At 41.0% G+C, this 19,811-nt stretch overlaps 1 protein-coding gene across 15 annotated transcripts in view; it reads left to right on the top strand.

The window, feature by feature from the left end:
* wnk1b (WNK lysine deficient protein kinase 1b) overlaps nucleotides 1–19,811 on the top strand; it is a 95,591-nt gene that overhangs the window by 24,212 nt on the left and 51,568 nt on the right. The gene's annotated exons all lie outside the window — the stretch shown is intronic.

Genomic DNA, 19,811 nt, shown 5'->3' with positions numbered 1-19,811 from the left:
CGCTCTTCTTTTTTAATATGCGAATAAACAGTATGCACACGTACACACCTGCCTTTGCTGAGGGGGGTTGGCAAACCTTAACTCGGCCTGTTTGCCGTCAGGGTGCCAACTGTGAAGTGTGTGATACTTCAAAAGACAAATGTGGCATTGGTGTTTGAATAGCTTTGTGAAAACGTTTTTGTGGGCGTGTGTTCATGAATCTGAGGTGCGCAGATTACTTTACCCATTGTTTTGGTTCATAACTACCTTCAACTATTTAATGACTTTGGTGTACAGCCTGACCAATATTGGATTTTTTGAGGCCAATATCAATATTTGAGTTTAGGATAAGTAGATAAGACTATGTTCAATAATAATGATCTCTGTACGACAAACCATAAATTGACAGCCCTGCTTCTAAAATAAGTAAAGCATATCTTGAGTAATTCTGCACTGCAGTTTCTGTCAGCCAGTGTTTGTACCTACACAGGTATCACCTCATATCAGCTTTATCAATATGACAGCCGTAGAGATTGATTGGTTTAGTGCTATTTTTTCGACAAACTGTTGAAAGTCTGCCTTTGTGCGTTTACCTGTACATTACCTCTAAACCAGTTATGATGATCTATCTGTTTTGATAATCATTCAATAATCTGTCCAACGAATCAAGCAATTTGAGGACGTTGCCTGGGTTCTTAGAAATTATGATCACTACTTGTCGGCATTTCACTTCGCGGTTCAGATGTATTGTATAATCAGACAGGTTTAATCTTGATAAATGCAAACAAAGCTTCACTGCTAAATAACTTGTTATCTCTTGTTCTGTGTCGGCACGCTGCCTTTTCCCAATGACTCAGCCCTGAGACAGGTACATACACCTGTCTGATGCGGGGTGAGGGGAAGGATGACATGCAGTTCTAAGAAACAGACTAAACGCTTTCTCATCACCCAGCCCATTCCCTTCTTTGTCTGTATTTTCGGTCTGTTATTCCATCCATCCTCCAGACAGCCGCAGTTTGACCCTGCTATTTTCTCAGTCTGGTGCGCAATCATTCGTCCATCTCTTTATCCTCTCTTGTCCAACTCTCCAGTCACTGTGTTTCTCTCTCCTGTCCGCTGCTCTCTTTCCTTTTTTGTCTCTTGTTCTTTCCCTCAATCTTTCACACTTCTCTTCCTGCTGTCTCCTCTCCTTGTTATGCTGTTTGTCTCTGAACTCCTCTTCCTCCGTGCTATCGTTTTGCTCTCCCCTCTCTCTTTCTTTCCCTCTCTCTCTCCGTCTATAAATAGCAGTCTCGTGGGCTGGAGGTGTTAGCAGCAGCAGCAACAGCAGCGCATGATTCATATTTTAGCTCTGCCTTTTTTATTTACCTTCACCAGACTCTTTTCCTTCTCCCCTTTTTCTTTTCGTCGCACATGAAGGCACCTGGATCATATTCAAATTACATTCACCTCAATAAACTCTGTGGGCGCGAGCGTGCTCCCTGAATAGAGGCCGTGAACAATCACAGCCTCCATTCATCAAGCATTCCCCTCTTTAAACTTCAACATAACCTCCGACTGCTTTCGCATAACTGCTCGGTGGTGAAACATGGAAGAAGAAGGCGGCTGTAGAGAAAGCTAGACTTGTGAGCGTGAGGCACGAATCAGCAAGTCATCCTCGGCTAATTTTAGAGAGAGACTTCTGTCAGCGGTGTTTATAGCTGAGTAAAGTTTATTTCTCCTACCTCATTGACCGATAAAACACACACATACACACACAGAGGTACATGGCAGAACAGTATGTGACACAAAACACGTTCAGAAGCGAGTGATCTCTCTCTCACTCTCTGTGTTGAGTTCTGGCCCATTAGCATCAGCTGTAGCAACATGAAGGGTCAGTGGTAAACCAGAGGAATCTGTTGGAAATGTACTGAAATCTTAGATACATTAGTAAGGTTTGTGTATCTCCTGTGCATATGCAAAAGGATATTGGCCAATATAAGGTTACTAGATTTTTTTTAAATTCTCAAAAGTTATATTGTTATAGGCCTCACAATTCTTTTACATCGGTTGGGCTTTATTACAAGTTATCTAATGAGTGTGTGGGGTTTTTTTTTCTCTCATTACAGCATTTGTAACACTGAACACTTTGTAGGAACTTGGCAACTTTAGAGTACAACTAAAGTGTGGGAGATCAGTGTGAGACAATTTGTACTCATGTGAACCATTTGTGTAAAAGATGCTATATAAAAGTGTGAAAAGACTTATTTAATGCTACATTTTGTATGAACGGCCTGAAAAGCCTGAGTAAGAGGAGAAGAGTGAGAGGAGGAGATTCAAATCAACTTTAAATACATAAACCAAAGAGCGTCTGTTGTGATGGCAGTATTTAAATGTGCTTTGCAGAGTTTTCCTGTAAACAAGCAAAGGTTCTTTATACATTCACTCACCAAAATGGTACATGTACATACATCGACTGTATCCTTCATACATGCGTTGAATTTCCTTCCTCATAAAACATTTGCAAAGCCAATGAATTCAGGATATAAAATACATTTGCAATCCTACGTTGTTAACATCCATGTTGACAAGCATGTTTACTTAGCAGTCTGCCACCTGCTATAATTTGTGATTGTGGAGGCGTAATGCACGTGCAAGTGTTTGGTATGAATGACTAAAACGATTAATTACTCAACTATTGTTGAGTGACTAATTGTTTCAGTGCCATTATAATTCATTATTATGTACCCAACTTGTAGAGGACTGGGTGATTGAATCATTTTTTTAACCATGCACTTTTCTCATATTACTCCAACTCTTGCTAGGGCATATTTGCACTATAGACTGAGCAATTTAATAAACTCTCATATAGCAGATGCACACAAAAGCAGATGAGAAGAGTATTATACATGCTTCAAACATGCACGCACACACAGGGAGGACGACTGAGGCTCCCACAAAGTAGAGAGGTCTGAGGTCAGATTTAGGGTCAGGGTTTGGGTCACTTAAGGGGTCTATCGAGGGAAAACCTTCTCAATGATGATAGATTGGTCGAGACAAATGGAAGAAGAAGAAAAGGAGCAGGAGAAAAAAAGAGAGGACAAGTCACCCAACACATGAATCATATCTGATGTCCTGTGCTGACTTCACAGGATGTGAGCGTGCAATCTCATAGTCATTTCTGGTACGTGTGTGTGTGTGTGTGTGTGTGTGCATGCCAATCCCTCAACACTCGTCTTTATCACTCTCTGGCCCTGTGGTGAACTGATGAGGGGGTTATCCATTTTAACTTGTCCTATTGAAACCAGTTTCTGTTTGATCTGGTTACTCTGGTTGGGTGGTAAAATTTCAAAATAAAGGTCCTTCTACTTCCTTCTCCCCCTCCTCTTCTGGCTTTCCCCTTACTTCTACTCTATCATCTTCTTTATTTTCTTTATTTTTTTTTTCGTCTAATAACATCACCACCATGGCAGCTTTTTGGCAGCGATGCTGGTTGCCGTCAAACAAGATACCTTCTATATTTGTAGCTGTTGCAGAGAAGTCAAAATAGATAAACAGAAAGTGGATGACACCTGGCTCATGATCAGACACGTGTGCCTGTCACACCTGAAGTTCAGCAACATGTGAATAGGTATTTCCATGATAATCATTGTTTATTAAAATACATCAAGATAATAACAGTGTATTATACAGAATCACAACAGCAGCTGTCAGTGAAGTATGTCAGCGCACCCCCATGACAACAGTTTGGCTGGTACATCGTGAAAGATTTATGAAATTAATAACACACCTTTGCATTGACGTCTTTCAAGTTTGCATACAATGTCCTCATAAAAAGTTATGATGGATGCTTTCCGGATCAAGAACCTTAACCTTCAGGTTAAGGGTTAGAAAATTAAGTTCCGGGAAGTAAAAATATCATAAAAAGACACTTAAAAATATGTTGTACCTCGTCTGTGGGACAGTGATTTGGAATGGAAACGATGCACCACTAGGTCAGGTTTTGAATTCCCTGCTCAGCGGGAGAACATGGCAATAAAAGTGTCAGAGGGTGGGGGATCAGACACCAAAGAAGGCCTAGTTAGAAGTTTGATACCCTCTGCCCGTGGTCCAGTCAGCGCTGTTTGAAGAGAGTCCCATTTGTGCGCCGCAGCAAATGTCACGCAATATTTTCACAACTGGCAGCAAAGTGTTTCACTGGCAAAGAGAGTGTGTGTTTTTTCAGGTTTTTATCAGAGAAATAAATGATTCACCGCAGACTTCCAACCACAACACTCACACCCACTGATGCTGCTGTGTGTGTTGGCAGAGCACTTAGTATGGACAGGTGTGGGGAGGCTTTTGAAGCTGTACTTTTGATGGAAGCTATCACTGCACACACACACCTCTCTCCTCCCTCTCGGGCTTTGCACCTGAATGAATCTGAGTCGCTGCCATTCGTCACATAAAGTGAATGTGCCCCCAGATGCCGTTTGAACAGGCAGCCAGGTATGACGAAGCTGCCTTATCAAAAACCAAATGTAGTCATCAATGCAAACATCCTGCTTCAGCTCTGTGACCATATATGGATATGATGTAAACTGCAGTTTGCCTCACTCTCCGACTTTCTTACTTTCTTCTTCCCTGTTTGTCTGACCCCTCCTAAACCTCAAGCAGCACGATGTAACGTGTGTTTGTGTACGTGCACACGTGCTTTTGTGTGTTTTTATCTCGGCCAGAAAGCCCAGTAGAGGAATTTCGTTGACATTACACACTCTTTCTCTGTTCTCTCTCACTGGACAGATTTTCCAGACTTTTCTTTCTCTTTCTTTTGCCTTTTTAGTCCAAGTGTGTGCATAAGAGTGTGTATATTTGGACCATATTGATTCATGTCTTGTATATTGTGTGTTAATTATTTATTGACATAGCTGTCATAGGGAAATAATCTCTTCCTTTTGCACCTTTTGCACTCATAGTAATGTTTTGTACATACACACACACACCTATGTGTAACAAATACTGTAGATATCAGATGTTGTTCTCAGAGTAAAATAAGGTCCCCAGAACACTGTTTGGCGCTAGAAAGGTGGCAGGGTCCGCCACATATAAACAGAGTACAACAGTATGAACTTGTGTTGTCTTTTGAGGTCAACATTACATTATTTTCTTGTCTTACTTTTGTAGAAAATGAAATGTCAGGGCTTTTAGGTTATTGGCAATTCGAAGATGCCACTTTTGGTATCTGGGAAATTGTGATGGACATTTTTTTCTTTGGGGGTTTCCTGGCTTTTAATTAAGATTAATTAAGAAAATAATCAGACTAAACACTGATGAAAATAATGGTTGCAGTTACAGCCCTACTGGTCCCCTAAAAACAGCTCTTTCTCATATAGACTAAAAGATTAGTTGTGGAAATAAACAGCAGACTAATCGATAATGAAAATAGTCATTAGTTGCAGCCCTATAAAGAGCATTACTTGTTAGCATGGAAATAGAAGCGGGCAGGGAATGTTACTTCCACGCAAACTGCCAGCTCCTCAGTATAACTCCAGTCTACAGGTGGCCTCTGCAGCAGCTGCTCTCCATCACTTACTCACCTCATCTACTGGAAATTCAAACCCGCAACTTTTACAGTCCTACTCGATTTACCTTCAGGCAGTCGCAGCTGTACTTCCAGGAATCTGACGCATGAAAAGAAGAAAAGTCTTATTCAGGGTCTCTTTATTCCTTGGCCTGACCCTTATGTCATGGTATCCTTCGGTGTATGGATATTTAAAGCAGCGATTGTGTTCACACAGGCTTAGAAATCATATTGTCATCGCTCTTTGTTGCCTTTGTTCCCGAGAAAGAAAGTTGGACGTTTGACATCTTTTATACCTGCCCTCACGTCTATACAGATACTTATTCAGGTGTAAAATAGGTTATAGGCACAATGAAAGTTTTTGTTATGAATTGTGTGTGTGCCTTTGTGAATTTGCAAGCTGTATGGAGGTTTTTTTGTGAGTGTGTGTGCTTGCGGATCCCTGATGTGTGTGACAGCAGATAGGAGCTATTGTACAGGTCTTTGTAAAGCTAATTGCAGCCAGATGTACTGTGCGATTAATTATAGGGTTTTCCTTTCAGAGGCGACAGAGCTGTACATTATTGTAATTATCCAGCTTCTCTCCCCATAAGTCTGCCAACCATTACACTAAAGCACAGGCAGCTGGAATAGCAAATTTGGTTGCTTCTTAAAGCTTGGGTTGGAATCCTAAATGGGTCACAGGTTGAAGTTTGGTGTGCGTTAGAAATCTTCGTGTTAAGGTAATTGTAATGCCTGGAGTCCTGTGATACTTGCAGGGCTCTGAGAAGCATGCACGTGAACAAATTACACATTTTCTATTATGCTCAGTGAATGCTCAAACTTTTAAATATATTTTTAAAAGAAAAATGGATTGTGTTAATAGTTGGTGCAGTGAAAGAAAAAGAAGTTAATTTTGTGCCTTATTATTTCAAACAATGTAAGCCGGGCTTAGTGAAGAAACCTTTTAACTCTCTCCTTCATAAAAGTGTCTTTGTTAAAAGTTCTAATCGGGCCTTGCGGTTATCTTGGTATAATAGTTTGCTCTGGAAAACGGTTGTTACATTGTGCGTGAATCGATGTATGAGTCTCATTAGCGAAGGCCTCGTTGTCATCATTACACTTACATTTCCTGAGAATGAGACTCATTATGAAGTTATACCATTCTGCCTTTGTCTCAACTGACAAGTCATTGTCTGAGCTGCTTTCCCTCCAACCTCCTCCCATGCCCCCCCCCCCTACAACATCGCCTACCTTTTTTTTTTTTTAGTTCTCCTGACTCGTGCTCGTTCTCCTTCTCCTGATCAGCCTTTAACATCTGTCGCTCTGCTACTTTCCTCTCATCTTCCTCTGCTTTCCTCCCATATGTCCTTCTCCCACTATCCCCTCCTATTTCTGCTTTCCTAACACATTTGCTCTCACTTTCATCCTCTCTTCCTGCTGCTTTTAGACTCAGCTTCTCTCCCAATGCTACTCAGTTTCTTCCCCCCTTCTCTTACATATCCTTGAACAAGGGTTAGACCAACTTTTTTCAAAACCGACGTAGACCTGTCCTGAAATACAATTTTGATCTCAAAGTGAGTGTAAACCGTCTCAGAATCAAAATATTGTTTCTTAATTTTATTATCTATAGTTGTTTGCTTAAAGTATTAGCATTCATAGCATTTTTACCTTCAAACGGTAAACTTAAACTTAAAATGCTTCATGTTTGTCTGAACAGAAACTCTGTCCTGCTGTGTATTCAGCTCCATTAGCTTTTATTTCTATTAGCTCAGATAGCCATAAGCTATAAGCTCTGTTAGCTTTTGGCTCCATTAGCTCCTTTAGCCCCTCTAGCTGCTAGCTCCCTTAGGCAAAGTAGACAGGAATTCGTTATGGAATTCACGTCCTGATTGGATAAAGTCGGTAGGGATACCAGAAAAAATATTTTTCTCTTCTGCATGAGCAGGGCGGAGGAGACACATGGGTTAATGACCAAACACTGTATAACAGTGACTATTGTTGGAACATAGAGCTATTTAACACTTTGTTAAATAAAAAATATCACTTACAATAGCTTTAGTGTTATACAAACAAACAAACAAGAAATCCTTGCGTCCCGGAGGCATCCCGGGGAAGATCTCTGTTAGCCCCAAAGACATTTTCTATCGTCACAGTGACGCCGTCCATCTCGAGCCATGTCTTCGCTACAATAAAATTCCTGTTCAGCAGGACAAAATCTACACCGAGAGAAGTGGGTTTTCATCCAGCAGCATCACCACTCCATTCCTGTCCAACATGCTTGTGAAGCAGTGTTTTTCCTCGACAAAGGCAGTGTGTGTTTCTTGTTGATGTAAGTGTTAGACTGACTCAGTCCTTGTGACATTGACATCTCTATCTCTCGGCGAGGCATTACTGAGACAGACAGGCACCTCTGCAGTAACCCTACACTGTGTGTGTGTGTGTGTGTGTGCGCGTATGTGTGTGTGTGTGATGTTCTCACAGTTATTGCATCACTGTGTCATATAATCCGACCTCCATTTCTGCCTCCCTTGTCTTTTCTCCTCTCCTTTGTCTCCATCCAAATCTGCTGTTCAGTTGGCTTTAGCTTCAGTCGCTACAGTCTTCTTCTGGTTTCTTTAAAATGTTCTGTTAAATGTCACCATTCGCAAACCGATTATTGTCTAATTTCTTGGTGTGTTTATGGTGAGAGAGATCAGGCACTGTGTGGAACATTTCTGCATTGTGTGTCATCCCAACAGGAAAGACTTCAGAGGACAAATATGCCCATTTCCTCTTCCTGTAACCTCACTTCCGTCCTCACTTCTGCTCTCACCCCTCCGCTTCGCTTTCCTCTATGTCAGCCATGTGTACGCATCTTTATAAACTACGTCATTTGAACGGAAAGTAAAGGAAAATATTCTATCATCTGTCTTTCTATGCATTTCTCTATAAAACCGTCCTGTGTTGACATATATTTTTTGACATTATTAAGTTTAAATGCATGTGCTTCAAATCATGCCTGAGCGCCCGAGAAAGAGCAAAAGTACGAGAAAACTAGGCTAATGACTCGTAACAGTGTGCCCTTTGGCAGTAATGGACGCTCATCTGGAACAAATTAACCCCAAAACCTGCATGTAACAAAACCACAGTCACTCATCAGACAGAAACACATCAGACACACACATTGGGTCATTTTTTCTGGGGCCTGTCCAGTTGTCTGTCACAGATTACTTCAGTTTCTAGCGCACGGCTCTATCGGTAGCCCATATCTGTTTAACTTCTCCGGTTACCCTGCCAGAGCCGGAGCCTAAATCAGTTCCTCTCCCTCTCAACTAACCAGCTGCAGAGGAAATATAGGCCACTGTGAGGGGAGGAAAAGGGCAGAGGAACACTGAAGGGGGCATAGAGATATGGAGGGGGACAAGGATTGTTGACTAAGAAGTTTGATGTTTTAACTTGTTTGTCCTGCGATCTTTTTCTTTTTCCGTCACCTCATTTTCCACTAATTTCTAGTTCTCCTTCTGTCTTGTTCCCTCTCATCACTTGTCAAGCGCTAATCCTCCTTTTATGATTATTGTATAGCTGGGACTCACAAGTGTGTGTGTGTATGTGTGTGTGTGTGTGTGTGTTTATCCCTTCAGGGTTTTTGTTAATCTGTTGACAACCTCGGGGGCTTGTGGAGGAGTTAGAGACGAGACCACAGCACAAGCACAAGCACACAAACACTCACTCGCATCAGCGACACAGTGCATGTAATATTCTTAGAGTCAGTGCGTGTTTGTGCCAAAGCAGCACTTGTATACATGTAAACAGCCAGTTGGTTACTCTCACTAAGGTGGTTGTTAGGCTGACAGAGCATAAACGATGAGTGCTTTAAATATTCAGCACACAGTCTTAATTGCTTGCCTTTACCCTCCTCCCTGTCTGTGACCTCAAAATCTGTTTCATGTAAAAACTCCCCAAATGGTGAGTGTTGCTGTGGCAGAAAGGAACAAAAAACGTAACAAAAAAAACAGCATTTTTCACTTCCCTGTGGCGTTGTGGCAAAGGACACATACTATGTACAGTGGAAACAATGTCCCCAGTTTGATTCTGGCTTTGGCTGCATCTTCATTTATCAAAATAAAGGCATGCTTATTATTTTGTGATTATTTTCACAGATACTATGGTTATGATTATGCGTAATGATTCACGATTAGAGGCACTGATCGGTTTTGCGTTACAAGTTTCATTATCACAAAAAAAAAATGATGATGTGACATTTGACTTGTGACGTTACTTACATCTGGAGAACAAGATTTCTGAGCCAGGACATCTCTGCAGCACTACAGTACTTAATGATAATGCTGTTAAGTCAAAAATGTTACCTTTATCAAAAAAGTGCAGCTTCTGCAATTTGGATATTGCATTTGGCCATTCTGTGATGCCCAGCAAACATGCATTTAGTTCTTTATAAATATATATGCATATATAAATATGCATTACTGCCATCAATTATCAGTTAATAGAATAGCAGGAAAGCTGAGATACCCTCTTGTCAAAACATTGGTCCACAGAGTCGGTGGTAAAAAAAATTAAACATTTAAATTACATTTATTTCTCCCTATTTGCTGGTTAAGACTCTGTAGCTTTGTTAACATGCTGCCATCTTAGGTCTTATATACTGCAAATAACAATGCCAGTTTATCAGGTTATTGATGTAGGGTGGAGACTCTCGATTTGGAAGTTAGAGCTGCAACAATTAATTGTCATGATTAATCGATGATCAAAGTAGTTGGTGATTAATTTGAGTAATTCTTTAGGAAAGAAAGCCAAACTTTCTTTCCTCTTCTATGACAGTAAACTGAACATCTTCAGGGCTTTGGGAAACACTGATCAGCATTTTCAAACAACCAAATAATTGAGGTAATAATCACCAGATTAAGTGTATTCACAGATTAATTTCTAATCAAAGCAAAAGATGGTGGAATAGTTTGCACTGTCATCTGTAGTCTGGGATCAAATCCAATCAGCACTCTTTTATGTTTGTTCTGCCTCTTTTATCGCTTCACCTTCATCCAATTTCTAAATCTAGAATAACAAATACCATAGGAAAGTGGACGTAACACCATCATTCAGAAAGATTTTTCACCCACACTTAACTCTTAGCTGGAACTAGCTGATTACTTCTGTCGAACATCCACAATGTTCGCAGCACTACACTGGAAACACAGAGTGCAGCTATGTGATTGGATGCCAATGACCATTGGTGCTTTTTAGGTGAAACTTGAGAAGTGCTAAAGTTCATCCTGGGCGTTAATAGTTGAGGCCTTGATTTAATGGAGTGTAAAGGGATAGTCCTTGCAGATTATGTAATAGTTTTATCTGGGACAGCCCTCGTCCTCTCTGGCCTATCCCTCTGTTAGATCATCAGTTACTGTAACAGTGTCAGGACCTCGCTATAAGACGTCATTTACACCCTGTGGATTCCAGGGAGACATGCAGGCTGAAACACACACCGCATAGCAAACATACAGATGTGGATATATAATGTTCCTGGTAATGAACTCTAAAGCATCTGTTGGTGTTTAGGTAAGCTTTAGTCGGGATTTGATGCATTATATACTTCAGAGACATGCAGACTTACTCAGTAGTCTATAGTGATGTGGTGGTAGTGAAAAGGATTTAAAGGTCCGTCTGTGATCCGTTTGTTTATGATGTATGAACAGAGAGGCAGATGGACGAGCGCTATATTAAGACTGCTAACCTTTTGCATTCTAATATGCTAACCCCGCACACGCATACACATAGTAGAAGATGCACTTGACTTGACTTCACATATTTTTTTGCACATAGAAACACAACTGCTTTATTAACACTTGACGTGCACACATGACTAACAAGCTTCATAAGCGCCTCATGGCCTCGTCAGCAAAGAGGGTCAAATCTTTAAAAGTTCAAAGACATTTAGGTCCCTTAGAGGCAGGAAGGATAGCTGATATATGACAGCCATTATGTGCAAATGTCTCATGTTCCAAATTTATCTTCGTTACAGTTCAAAGAGTGTTTTACTGCCTAATCAATCAAACAAGGCACAGGAAAAACGTACGCAAGTTTACTAGAAGCCAGTTGTTTTTCAAAAATTTAACAGCCCTATGTAATAGAGGGAAAATATCTTTTTTTTTGCTTTTAGATTTTTTTTTTAGATTTATCTTTTTCTCATTTTGTTTTAAAATTTGTTTATTCATTTATCTTTTTCTTGGAAATAAGTGTCCCAATTTAATGTTAAAGATGAATAATATCCCCATCAAATCCCCTAAACTCTTCGGACTCCTCAAAACCTTCCGTACAAGATTACTCCCGCTAATCTTCCTAATGTTAAATTGAAGCTCACGCAAATAATAAACATAAGCCTTTTAATGGGACCAATGGCAACCTTTAGACCTTTAAAACTTTGGATCCTTGTTTTCTTTCCTGTTGGGTGACAAAGGAGTCTATTGTTGGTTGCTAATCATTACAATCAAAACCACAATCAATGAATAGAGCATTTTATTTAGAGTCCTGTATATTGAAGCAGGTCAGCTCAGCAGTCCAGGCTTTGGAATAATGTTCTGTAAATTGCAGGTTATGGGTTCGCAGACATGTTTAAACCACTTCATCCTACTCTTTTTAATGCAATTAAAATCAAAAATGTCTCTTATTTGGAGCATGTTTTCTTCTCCAGCTGTCTCTGCGAACTTTGAAAGCTGCCTTGTCATTTTTCTTCCTCATTAAACTCTCAAAATTGGGATAATTCCTGCTATAATGTGATTCGTTTTGCATGGCGTGCTGCTCTGCAAAGGATTAACACTTTAGTGGGGAAGAACGTTACACCAGAAGTTCCTCTCATTATCCTCAGATTTCCTCTCATTATCCTTGGATCAAGACGGCTGGATCGAGTGGCTAAACTGTACAGTGTGATGTGGGAGGGAGGGGGACATTTTTTTTAAACTCATCTCACTTGTACTCTGGGGGGGAATTCCGTGAATGGGAAAGAGTGTAGGGAGTAAAAGATAGGAGAAGAAGAAGGAAGAGGAGCCAAGGAGAGGAGGCAGGGAAGAAGAGGGGTGATGAGGCGTGACCAGCAGAGCAGAGGGTAGTGACTGGACTGGCACATGGTCTGTGTGTGTGTGTGTGTGTGTGTGTGTGTGTGTGTGGGTGTGTGGAGGGGTGTGTTGCACAGCCAGGCACAGAGGGATGAGACAATAGAGAGCACAGTGAGTGGCAGGCTGAGATGGCACCTATTGTTAACACACATGAGTAAACAGCATATGCACGCACACATTTGGGTTGTTATCGAACCCATCCTGATGAATGGGTTTGTTTGTAGTGCCCCTTATAAATCAGACAAAGAACGAAAAAAACGACCAGTATGTCCATCTTACAAAAGATTGATACCTGATCAAATACCTCAATTACATTTTATAAATATCTCCCATAGAGGGAACCATCATGTATGTATCTCACCGCATTTTCTGCAGAAACGACGGATTTTCAGCCACAACTGGGTCAGATTTCACTACACACACATGCTACACACACACATGCACACAGACACATGGCCCTGGTTACTGCAATATGTAGAGTGGTGATTGATGGGAAACCAAAAACCACCTAAATAGGAGGAGAGAAGGAGGGGAGCGGCAGGGTGGACAGAGAAACAAAGAGCGAGTGAAGCGGCTGGAAAGAGAAAGAAAAAGATAAACATGGGGAATATAGGAGGAGGGTGTGAACAAGTGAGCCTAAATCTTTTAGATTCCCTTGCTGAAATGTCTCTTTAAATGATGAGAGCCATCACTTTCTCTCCCCCTCAGACTTTTACGGGAACTTATTCATCCTCTTTTCAATCATTCTTATTCAGAACAGATGCTCTCTCGCTCTTTCTTTTGCTGCCTCTTGTATGCTGGCTAACCGTAACAAGCTGTGGTAAAGGTCTTCAAGAGGTTTTGGTTTGTGTGTGCAAGTGAAACATACATATATATGTGTCTTTTTGTGCACATGTTTATGAAGGGGGGTGTGTGTGTGTGTGTGTGTGTGCGTGTGTGCGTGCTGCAGGGGGTTCTTTGTGGTTCTTTGCAGGAGAGTGTTTCCAGTCTGTGGGGGGTCTGACAGACGCTATGGCTACATGCTAATGGAACACACCAGGCTTTTTTTCATTCACTTCTACACATACACACCCCACCATGAGCCCTCATCCACCACCGCTGCCGCCATACCGGTCTTTAGGTCTTTACTGTATACAGAAACAAATCAGCTCATTCACTCAACCGTGAGGCTTAATGTAATAAAGATCTGCAGGTCCTGATTTTACTCTCGAGTTACAGACCAGCATTCTTGGAAATTTGGGTCAGGACTCAGAGGTTGATCAGAGGGACGTCAAATTGGGTCAACAGCACATTCTGGAGAAACTGGGCTGAAAAGTTTATAGTTCAGTTTTTTTTCCAAAAAGGGTGTCAAGAATACGGCAAAAGAAATGATGCTGCCAGTTGTGTTTTTCTGTGTTGGAATAATGATTTGAAGGCGCAAGTATTAGGTCATGCTTTGTGTTAGGAAAAACTATAATACAAAGCACTTTTTTTGGAGTGCAGTGTTCCTCAAAGCTTATTTTCTCTCATACTCCTAATTATATTCTCCATGTCCAAAGTTTACGTAGGGTGCAGCTGCAGGCCTTGGACAGAGTTTGTGTCTTTTTCATCAAATCGTCTCCAAATGCTTTCAGCAGAAAAAGCTTTCATGAAAAGTCTTTGAGAAATGTTTTACTCAGTGCTCTTCACTGTGGTTTTTTTTTATTTTGTTCACATGGGTGTATGTCGCACATTTGTCCATGACACAGCCAGAAGAATGATGACTATATAACAGATTCATCAGTATCACTCAAGTTGATGATGGTGAGTTGATGATAATAATCAGTTGTGGAAAATTACCATATAAGATTATGTATCATATATTCTGGAACTGTATTATCATAATTATGTGTCTGAACACTGGGGTTGAAGGTTTTTCTCTGATTTTCATAATTATAACTGGATTGCTTGAATTTCTCGCCATAAATGAAATTTAATTGTAAAAATAGGACTGCTGATAATGAACACATGATAACAAAAGTTTTTGCCAATTACCTCCGCCAAGGAGGTTACGTTTGTACCCGTGTCTGTTTGTTGGTTGGTTGGTTTGTCAGCAAGACTACACAAAGACTACTGAACAGCTTTCCATGAAACTTGGGTAGAGGATGGGTCTTGGCCCAGAATAGACCCCTTTAACTTTTGGTGCGGATTCGATTAAAAGGGACTAATTCAGTCATCTTTTCTCACTTTCTTTAACATTGCAAGAAGGGCATTTTTCAACATTGTCGTTAATTTCTCAGATAATAATGCATGGATCTAAGGCGTATTTAGGTGGTTGGTATCTATGAGTGGTTACAGTTTGATGCTAGATTTGGTGCTTTGAATGCTGAGCCCTACTGCTCTGCTTGAGGTCTATATCTGACCAAGTCACTTCTTGAGCCCTTTGCATAGTTTATGTTTGTCATTGTCCTTCAATTTTTTAATGTAATCTAAAAGCTGAATTTTGAACTATTTTTAGCTTGAAACCTTTAACCACATTTAAAAAAAAAAGACAACCATTTAAGGTTGGGCTTTATGACAGTTTGTGGCACTGAGGTTTGGAAAAGGTGTGCTTGTTAGTCTTCAGCTTGCATGTTCATGCGAACTGAAGTTCCTGGGAACCTGCAGGTAATTTTCCTGAGAAACAGGAACAGATTCAGGGGAGAATTCCACAGAAATACTGTAGTCTCAGTTCCGGGTATTCAATCTCTTGGAACCAGTGACTGTTGGGATCGAACAGTAGAAGTTAACCCGTACCTTATGACTTGTTTGCCCATATGTAAACAATTATTATTTGCTGTTATGTAAGAGAGAGCCTGAGAAACAGACACATCTTTGGACACAGACGATCATTTGCAATAATTGATGCTATATTTAGGCTTCCACTGTCCCCAGGAGAATTTAGGCACTTTGGACAACATCCTGAGAGTTCGGTACCCAGAACCTCCCAAAAGTTACCTAATAGTGTTATGATTGTTGTATATACAGTCAAGCACCAGTGTGCCATGTCTGCTTATTGTCTGAATTTTCCTGGCACTCGCCTTTTTGTCATCCGTTGCAGCCTCCATCCATCTGGTGCTGCAAGTGCACCGCCGGGGTGCAGCAGACCAGAGCAGATGATCACTGAGCGTTAAAACACAGTGGGATGTCCAGACTAGACGAGTTGATCAGAGGGTATCAGCTTTCAGCTTCTCTGCAGGAAGCTGCATAATGCTGTAACACGGCTGATTCTGTTTCTGCCAGCCTGTGTGGCTGCCTGGTTGTACGTGGGTGCATGCACGCCCTGTGTGTGTGTGTGTGTGTGTGTGTGTGTGTGTGTGTGTGTGTGTGTGTGTGTGTGTGTGTGTGTGTGTGTGTGTGTGTGTGTGTGTGTGTGTGTGTGTGTGTGTGTGTGTGTGTGTGTGTGTGTGTCCTCAGTTGGCTGTTACAGAACAGAAATAGGGCAGACAGACTTAGAGCTGTCACTTGCGTAGGGATGTGTAGATGGCGTCTTTCAAGTCCTCAGATAGGCGAAAGGAAGATAGCAAGGAAGCAGAGATCGGCTTAGAGAGTGAGAAGTCCTCTTGTCGAAGAGAAGTGTGTATGTGTCAGATAAGAGACTGTAGATTTGAGTGTATAGGCTTGTCCTGCTTAGGTGTGTGTTTCTGTGAGCCCGTGTGTATGGGAGAGAGAGAGTGAAAGAGAGGCTTGGATGGAGAGCGAGCGAGAGGATATTTTTGAGTCTAACAAACTCAAGTCTCATGATGTTTTGCAGCTCGGAGCAGAAAAGAGGGGATAGAGAGAAAGAAAACAAACACTCTCAACAGGAAGACTTATGCACCATGGATCAAATTAATTCCTTAAATATCCACAGCAACAACAGTTTTTTTAAAAACATTTTTTTGAGATAAGCATTTACTGTCTTACAAAGCCTCTACTGTATGTGTGAGAGCTATGTACCCATTTATACATGAGAATGAAGAAGGAAACATAAATAATGTATTAGGAAACCCTTTAGACTTGCTGTCTGCTTTCTCTGCTCACATTTTGAGGACACATACACACTCACACACACACACACGCGCGCGCACACACACACACACAGTAGGACGAGAAAAATACGGAGAGAGGGCCCTCAGGGAGGCGTCTAACAGTGATATGGGTGGTCAGGGTCTTCTCTAAGTGCTGCTGGGAAATTAAATGTGGGCTTCCAGTCAGTCAGGTGACCTGCGGCTATTGTCATGTGACCACCGTGAGGTCATGTGATCGTAATGTGAAAAAGAGTGAGACGATGGGAGTAAGCACACGCATGGATGTTTCAGTGCGCTAATGGGCCATCATCAGTGAAAGGGTTGCTGCGGGATGAAGGGATAAGCTCTTAACACACACACACACACACACACACACACACACACACACACACACACTGGCTCTACACAAATGAATGCACTTAGAAACACACTGGAGCTTTCAAGCGTTCTCTGTGCATGTGTGTGTGTAAGTCATATGATATAGATGAGGCCCCAGGTTATGCAATATGACAATATGAGATCATCACCTCAGATCTTCCTAATCTGAAGCAGCTCACAAGGTTTTCTAAAGCTTTTCAGAAGACCCGTGTACCGTAATCTGGCAGTACCTTCCGTGCTGATTTGTTGATTGTTTGGAGTGGATTACCAAAGTAGGAATACTACCTGAATATTAGGTTATCTCTCTGATGTCACTGCAAGCAATAGTACCTGCGTGTCATAAGTAGCTAGTAGCTGCATATCCGTGAACATTGGGATTTGGTGGCATTGTAGCTTTAATGCAATGAATGATTGATGCTGACCTCGTGCTTCGTCTCGGATGGCTCACACCAATGCACTGAATGCTCTGTTTTTATAAATTCATATCATATGAAGCTCTTAAATAAAACAATAAGATCATGTAGAAATAAGACACAGATTCACAACTTCTCATCGTTCTGTCTGACAGAATATTGTGAATGTATTTGAAACGATCAAACAGTTGAATTGGAGGCAAGGTGCGCCCCCCCTTTTTGGACCTCTTTTTAAAACCGGTTGCCATGGTGATAGTCCTGATAATGTAGCTGGGAGTAGGTGTCTAACCTCCAACGTCTGATCTTGCATCACCTCAAAAAATTGCAACTTAAAAATAAAACTCGGACACCTTTATTGCTCCTAACTGTGTTTCACTTTTTCTGTCATCTATTCTTAAACAAGCACACACACAGCCTTCGCATCAGTCCTGCTGCTCTTAATGTGTTTGTGCAGACCGAGCTGTCTGTTCACTTCCCTGTAATTTCATCCTCTAAAAGGGTCACAGACATTATGAAATGTTCTGGATATGTGTCATGAATCTCTTTCAAAGCGCACATTTTCTGTTGTTTCCGGTTAATTGAAGCATCTCTGTTATATTTGTTTTAATCTTTTTGTTTCATATCTGGGGCAGCTTACTTGTAACTGTAGGTTATGCTGTGATGACAACAACAACATATTAGAGTCACTGAAGAAGCTGCAACCATATTTGGGCTTAAATCCTCTGAGTATTGAGGTTTTGTCACCTTATTTTACCGTTGTCAGGCAGTTCCTCCGAATTTGTGTATTTTTGGGATAGTGATGTGCCGAATGTGTCAGCTATGGTTAGACACAGAGCTGGTGAAGAAACTGGAAACACATTCAGACTAAGCAAATGCCCACGTATGCACTCTCACTAACACTGCTATGCAGCAGAGCTAATTGCAAAAAAGTCATGCCAACGACAAAATAATTGCGATTCTTTTGGCTTTATTCCACTCATAATAAAAACTGACATATAAACAAACACAGGCTAGACAAAGTTGAATGAATGACACCTTTTACACACATGCACACAATCACAGTACTTTACAAGATCTGGCTCGCCCACGCTGCCCTTTGCATCTGCGTTTATTGAAGTGTCAGTGGTCGAGCTGGAATTCTCATTAAACTGTTTGGATGTATGTGTGTAGGTTTTTACTAAGACGCTAGCCTACCACACAATGGAGGAATGTAACCCCTAACTTTGCTTGTCTAGGTCAAGCTCTGGGTGGCTACGACCACTGCTAAGAAAAAGTCGATTAAAGCTTGGTGTGAATGTTACAGACTACGACTCACATCCAAACGGACATGAGGGACACAAGAAGTAGGGTTTGTACTTTCGATTCGATGTTCATTACAGGAGAGAATTAGGAGTTGTTAACTATTGGGAAGCCAGTGAGGGATCATGCTGGTGACACCATAGCTGTGTCCTAAATCACTGCCTTGTTTTCTCATTCCAGATATGAAACAATTAGTTGTTTGATCCATCATACAATCAGTCATCGACATAAATTTAATCTGCGACAAGTTGAGCAATAACGCTTAAAAACTCACTGGTTCCAGATTCTCTAATGTAAATGTTGGACACATTCATTAGGCCTGGAAGTAAAACGTACTGGATGTTGAATGCTAACTTTAGCTAATGGGTTACCAGACATTGATTTCACAACTCCTGATTGATCAGCAACTGAAAAGACGATGGATAATGAAAATCCCGGGGGACATCAGGCCATATTTCGAAGTAGAACCACATAGTTCATAACCTGTTCTGTTAAACCACAGCTAATATTAGCCTTCAAACACTTCCTCGCTAACAATACATAATACAATAGGAATGGTGTAATTTAAATTCCAATGCTTGTCTTGAGCACATTTATTAACCCTAGAAGTAAAATGCACTAGCTGTAATCAAACATTAATGTTAGCTAGGAAGTGGCTGAATACTATCATTAGCTAATGGGTTACCAAATATATTGTTTTACCTTGTAATATGACCTGTATCCCTTGGGATTTTTTGCTATCCATTGTCTTTCCAGTCGCTGATCATAGGGAAGTGCTGAAATGATAATAATATGTCAGATTCTCTATGTTTATACGATTTACAAGATGAAACGGAGTGGCACCGAAGGTAAATGACTGCTGTGTGAAAATGTCTGCTGTTGTGGGAACTTTTGAAGGAATACAGTAACTTCACACTCAAATAAAATGACGCAACTATAAACATATAAAGTTACAAAGGACTGATTACAGACAAGTGGAAACATGGCGTTCTACTGTATTCTCATGAGTTAACAGTGGAGTTAACTCAGGGGGAGCTACACCAACAAAGATCACAGTAAGGGGGAGAATATGGAAAGAAAAACACACGCTAGTAGCTTCCCTAATTTTACC

This window comes from Pagrus pagrus (assembly GCF_965226575.1).
Source record: "Pagrus pagrus genome assembly, chromosome: 23".
NCBI classification, from domain to species: Eukaryota; Metazoa; Chordata; class Actinopteri; order Spariformes; family Sparidae; genus Pagrus; species Pagrus pagrus.
Note: the sequence above shows the minus strand (reverse complement) of the source record. Positions and strands in the feature narration are given on the sequence as shown.